Genomic DNA, 6,696 nt, shown 5'->3' with positions numbered 1-6,696 from the left:
TTCCTTGCCCTTATGTGGGCTCTGTACCGAGAATGTTGTTGTGGCTTGTGCAGCCCTTTGAGACACTTGTGATTTAGGGCTATATAAATAAAGATTGATTGATTGATTGATATATAAGTGCCAATTGAACAAACCTATCTCTTGATTCATTGTCAAAGATCTGCCACTGCACAGTCCCATTTGAGGTAAATCATGAATTCATTTATTCAGTAGATGAGGCAATTCCTGAAGGAATTACGTGTGAATTTTTTTTTTTTAGATTTAGATTTATTGGTCCCCGTTGGGGAAATTCATTTTCACTGCCGTACATTTAAACAATAGACATTACACATCACGAACAAAAATAACAAAAAGACATCATACATGACCAACACATTTACAAGCTTGTCAGACAGGTCGGCCGGGCCTGCTGTTTAGGGCGGCTATAGTTGCAGGGATAAGGCTTTTCCCGAGGTGGGCCCTCCGGAATTTGATTGTTCTGTACCTGCGCCCTGATGGTAGTGGGATGATGTATTGGTGTAGTGGGTGAGTCATATCCTGGACTATTGTGTTTGCCAGTCGAATGATGGACCTGTGGTTTAGATCTGAGATGTTGAGTGTGGGTAGGCCGATGATTTTAGCTGCTATGTTTGTAATGTGTGTGAGTTTGGTCCGGTTGGTTACAGAAAGCATAGTGAAAAAACATGTGAAACAGTACAGAAGGATGGTTGAACGATGCTTTGGTACAGTAATAACAGGAGGTGAGGTGCAACGTATAGTCCTTTAAGTGTACGGATGGCTGACAGTCTTTGTTGACTTCTTTTTTGAATGTCCGTGGTTTGCTGATCAAAGGTGAGTTTATTGTCCAAGGTTACTCCCAGGTATTTAAAAGTGTGTTTGTGTGATGATGATGTGTGATGATGGGGTACTGAGGTGAGGGGGGGTTGAACCATATTTCTTCTGTTTTATTGACATTGAATGCTCCAATGCTGAAGTTGACTGAAATCCTGGAATTTTTTTCGAATTGTTGAAGTAGAGCACACAATTCCAAAACAGGCTGAATATTTTGAAGTTGGAACAGTTTGAATCAGATGAAAAATGTGGGAGTTGTGGAACTTTGAAAAATGTCCCATTGATTTCAATGGGTATCTCCAAAAAATTTGGGAATTTCGGGAAAATCTGGAATTTTTTTGAAAATTGTTGTTAAGGTGTTTGAGCTTCGTGGAGTTCTTTGGGCGTGCACAAGAATGACACTTTCATCGAGTCTGATCAACGTCCTCTCACACGAGGAGACTTTATTATTCTTCTTCTTCTTGAACACAACACACAACACAGCAGAGCGCCCCAAGTGGGGAACATGCGCTATAACGGCCAACCTACACAATAAAGCCACACAGAGTAAGAGCGCAGATCAATCTTAACACCCCCACTCGCTATTAGCTCACTGTGTTAAACCAATTTTTAAACAATATTTCAAGAACATCTTCCATGAAATGAATGAACTGCCTTCACACAAAGTTGCACAATAGCCTGATGTGCTACGTCTGTCTGTTTCATTTGATGCCCAACTTGCATCACAGTAAACTGTCAGACCGAGTCTTTCAGTTACATTCTTCTTGAAGTTAAGTCCTTGTTCTGATGTACCTTTTAGGTATCTGAATACATGTTTCACTGTATTCCAATGTTCCATAGTAGGTTCATTAAAGTGTTGAGATAGTTTACTCACAACAAAGCTTATGTCAGGTCGAGTGCATGTTGATAAGTAAATTAAACTTCCCACTGCTTCTCTGTACTGTCTTGGTTGTTTCAACTTTTCAGCATTTTCTGCGTAATCAAGTTTTGGTTCACAAGGAGTTTCTCTTGGTTTACAATTTTCCATATCAAACCTTTGTAAAACCCTTTTCACATATCTCTCTTGTGACATTTTGACTAGTCCATTTGTTTGTTCAAAGTCTATTCCTAAGAAATGTTTTAGGATTCCCAAATCCTTCATTTTGAATCTCTGAGTTAACATTCTTTTTACATCCTGCATTGATTTTTCACTTGAAGCAGCTAAAATAAGGTCATCTACCCAAATAATAAGTATTACCTTTTGACCATATTTTTCTCTTGTGTACACACAATGATCTGCTTCATTTTGCACAAAGTCATTTTCACATAAATGGGTGTGTAACACTGTATTCCAGTTTCTGCCCGACTGTTTGAGTCCATACAATGATTTGTTCAGTTTACATACCAGTTTTTCACCAGTGTTAGAGTTTTTCTCGTATCCTTGTGGTTGTTCTAAATAGATTTCACAGTCTATGGGTGCGTGCAGATACGCGGTCTTCACGTCCATCTGATGTAAGATTAGGTCCTCCTGTGCCGCCTTCTGCATGAGAATTCTTACACTTAATATGTCAGCTGTCGGTGAAAACGTCTCTTCGTAATCAGTTCCTACTTTCTGGTCGTATCCTTTGGCAACAAATCTCGCCTTATATTTATTAGATCCATCTGTGTCTGTTTTGAGTGCATAAACCCACTTTGCTTTTAAAGCTCGCTTACCTGGTGGTAAGTCAGTCAACTGGAATGTGTCATTTTCCACTAGTGAGTTCATCTCCTCATCCATGGCGTTTTTCCAGTGCATTGACTTGGATGATAACACGGCTTCCTGATAAGTTTCTGGAATGTCACAAACTGCTCGATAACAGAAATCAACGCATGTTTGTAATTTGTCCAATGAATCATCAGTCTCAAAATCTTGTAACTAAACTGGCTTTTGTTTTATCCTGAATGGATTCTTTCTGATTTCTGTTTCGGCATTTGCCGCTGACTGTTCCACATCTTCCTGCTCATTTAAATCCTCAGTTCTGTTTTCAGGTTGAACTCTGTCCTCATCCTTCTGGTCACTGTCACAGACTGCATTGTCTCTGTTGCCAATTTCATGTCCTGCGTATGGCTCCAAAGTTTGTGTCTCTCTCTCTACACTTGTTTTGGTTGCAAATCTCACCAATCTGATCTTTTGGACCTTTTCCATTTCTGGATAATATACAAGGAAGGCTGGGCTGTTTTTATCATATCCTATGAAAATGCCCTGCTCACTTTTGGAGTCTAGTTTTCCTTTTTCTTGTTTGTAACTAAAACATGTAGACCCAAACTTTTGCATTTGTGACACATTTGGTACTTTTCCTGTAAGTAACTCATATGCTGTTTTCTTTGTCCGTCTATTGTAACACCTGTTTCTAACATGAGCTGCTGTTTGAATGGCATAGTTCCACAAATAGTTTGGTAGTTTGCTTTCTATCAGTAAGCATCTAGCCATGTCAAACAGTGTTCGCCATTCTCTCTCTGCTGTGCCATTTTGGTGTGGCGAATAAGGCGCTGACGTCTCATGTCTTATTTTGTTCTTTGTTAGTAACATTTGGAACTCTCTGTTTGTAAACTCAGTGCCGTTGTCTGAATGTATACACTTCACATCTCCATAGGGTGCTACATCTGCTAAGAACTTTTCTGTTGCAGCTACTGCATCACTTTTTGACTTAAGAAAATATACTAATACAGCACCTGAATAGTCATCTGTGAAACATTGTGCGTATTTGTGTCCTTCTATGCTCTCAGTTTTCATTGGCCCTGCTAGGTCTGTATGGATTAACTCCAGGGGTTTATTTGCTTTAGCATCTAGCTCCCTATTTCTCGTTTGGGTAAACTTGCCTTTTGTACATAATTCACACATCTGATCTGGCTTAACAACATTTCCCTTAATTACCATACCTTTGACCACAGTTTGGAGTTTGATTACATCATCATAGTTGCAGTGCCCTAGAATCTCGTGCCATGTTTGTACGTCATGACAAACTTTACACTGATCTTCATTTGCATCAACAGTTGGTAGATAATATAGCTTCTCATTTTCGTTTATGTTAAATCTGTTACCATCTTTAGTGATCATGTGGCTCTCTCCTTTCTTGAAAGTTATGGTTGCTCCTCTGTCGGCTGCTCTCGCCACTGAAAAGATGTTGTGGGGATATGAGGGCATGTACAGAGCATTTCGTAGTTGTGCCCTGTGCTGTCGTCCATCGCTGTCCACTAGATGTATCGTTGCTGTTCCTCTTCCTTGGGCCATTCCACTGCATCTTGTCCCATCAGCTAGTTCCACTGAATGAGTCTCTGGTTGAAAAGTGTTGTCAAAGCTTGTAAAGTTATTTACATCATTTACAATGTGGGATGTCGCTCCTGCATCCACCATAATGCCTTTCATCTTTATTTTGGGTGCTGACTCACTTTCTTCTTGTGCTGCTTTGAAGAGGTAATCACTGGATTGTTCATCAGTAACCTTTCTGACATTGTCTCGTTTATCTTTCTTTTTGCATATGGTTTCTTGGTGTGTGTTGCTCTTACAAAAGTTGCACCACACTTTTCGGATACACATTCTTGCTCTGTGTCCTTTTAATCCACATTTGAAACATGTCAGATCTCCATCTTCACTTCTACTTTTAGTGCTGCTGGTGTACTTCTTCTGGATATTTCTATCCTGTTTTGTGAACGTTTTCATCACATTGTCTGTTGGCTCAGCAGTACTAATTTTCTCTGACTCTTCGTAAATACGTAATCTTCTTTTGAAATCTGTAAATGTCACATTGTCTTCATTTTGCGTTACATGTACAGCTAATGGCTTGTAAGAGTCAGGTAGGCCTCCAAGAATCATGGCTATGATCAGACTATCACTGAGAGTCTCACCGGCATCACAAAGTGCTGTAATCAGGTTTTCTGCTCTGATGATGTAGTCCGTAGTTGACTCTCTGTCTGCGTTCCGTAGTTTTGTCAAGGACGTGTACAGGTTGATTATTCGTGGCTTGCTTTTTCCTGAGTAATGGTCCCTCAGTATTTTCAGTGCTTTCCTGCCATCGTATGCAGCATCATGTCTGATTAAAGACAAGCTTTTATCATCGATCAACCTGATAAGCTCTGCATAGCAGTCTGGATTCTTTATTCTGTCCGCTGCTGCTTGCTCTTCTCCTACTGGTTCATTTAGAACAGTGTCTTTCAACTTTAAAATATGTAAGTGTCCCAAAAATCTTGCTTCCCAAAGGTCATACTTGCTTTCGGATCCATCAAAGTACAGTTGCGGGGATACTGCTCCAGTAATACGAGCCGCCATATTTGTTTAAGCTCCGCACTTTAGCACTATGCTATGCTAATTAGCGCAAACTTTACCGCGGTTACTTCTTCTTCGAGGGTACACGCTACTTTATTGGCTAAAGTCACTTTTATGCTCCGTGTAATACTTCACGTTTGCAATACCTTTATCCTTGGTCAAGCAGTTCTCCTCTGTTAGCTCAAGTCCACACCTGCAAACTTTCTTGGCTTCTCTGTCCGTGCGTCGACTCAACGCTACCTGGCCTTGTTTGCTTGAGTTGGCTGGAATCTCTGGGGTTCCTGGGCACCATAACCTGTTAAGGTGTTTGAGCTTCGTGGAGTTCTTTGGGCGTGCACAAGAATGACACTTTCATCGAGTCTGATCAACGTCCTCTCACACGAGGAGACTTTATTATTCTTCTTCTTCTTGAACACAACACACAACACAGCAGAGCGCCCCAAGTGGGGAACATGCGCTATAACGGCCAACCTACACAATAAAGCCACACAGAGTAAGAGCGCAGATCAATCTTAACAATTGTAAAAAAAAAAAACTCTGAATGAGTTGAAATGGTTGGTCTTGGAATTTTTCCAAATCCGTCAAGAAATGTTGAAGTAGTAACATGTTAAATTGGGAAATGGTATTACGAAATTCCTGGAATTTCGGGAAAACCGGGAATTTTTCCAGTTCAAAAAACAACATTGTTTTTTGTCCTGATTAAGAGGAATGTTTGGACAGTGGAATGCATTGAAAAATGTGAAAGGAGTAGTTGCCAGAAAAAAGGGTGGAAATAAGGCTTTGGAAAACCAAGAATTCTGGAAAATCCTGGAATTTTTGTAACTTGAAAAAAAAAGGAGTTTAAATTTCCAGGATGGTGTAATGTGTTAAAGGTGGAATGATTTGAATCGGTTGAAAAATGTGGAGATGACAGAAGTCTAAAATATGGCCAATTCATTTTGAATGGGAAAAATGTCCCGGAAAACCTGGAATTCTGGGAAATCTGGGAATTTTTGGAATTGGTCAAGGGAAAGCCCGCAATTCCTGAATAGACTGAACAGTTTGAAGTAGGAACGGTTTGAATCGGGTGAAAAATGTGGAAGGTAGAGCACGCCAAAATCTGGAGAAGAAGAAGAAGTTGAAGAAGTTTAATAAATAGATGAATTTTGGTGTAGAAAACCATATGCATTCACACAATTATTTAATCATAATAATTTGCATTAACTGTCCCCACTTGGCATCCATTGCAGCCGGGCACCCAGGATGTGGGTTATAATAAATGATAAATGGGTTATACTTGTATAGCGCTTTTCTACCTTCAAGGTACTCAAAGCGCTTTGACAGTATTTCCACATTCACCCATTCACACACACATTCACACACTGATGGCGGGAGCTGCCATGCAAGGCGCTAACCAGCAGCCATCAGGAGCAAGGGTGAAGTGTCTTGCCCAAGGACACAACAGACGTGACTAGGATGTCAGACCAATGATGTCATTGTGGTTTGTGCAGCCCTTCGAGGCACCTGTGATTAAGGCTAAATTGATCATCTTTGATTGATTGATTGAAAACAGAGAAAAGAAGTGGACCTAAAACAGAACCTTG

This window comes from Nerophis lumbriciformis, linkage group LG21 (genome assembly GCF_033978685.3).
Source record: "Nerophis lumbriciformis linkage group LG21, RoL_Nlum_v2.1, whole genome shotgun sequence".
Lineage (NCBI taxonomy): Eukaryota > Metazoa > Chordata > Actinopteri > Syngnathiformes > Syngnathidae > Nerophis > Nerophis lumbriciformis.
Note: the sequence above shows the minus strand (reverse complement) of the source record.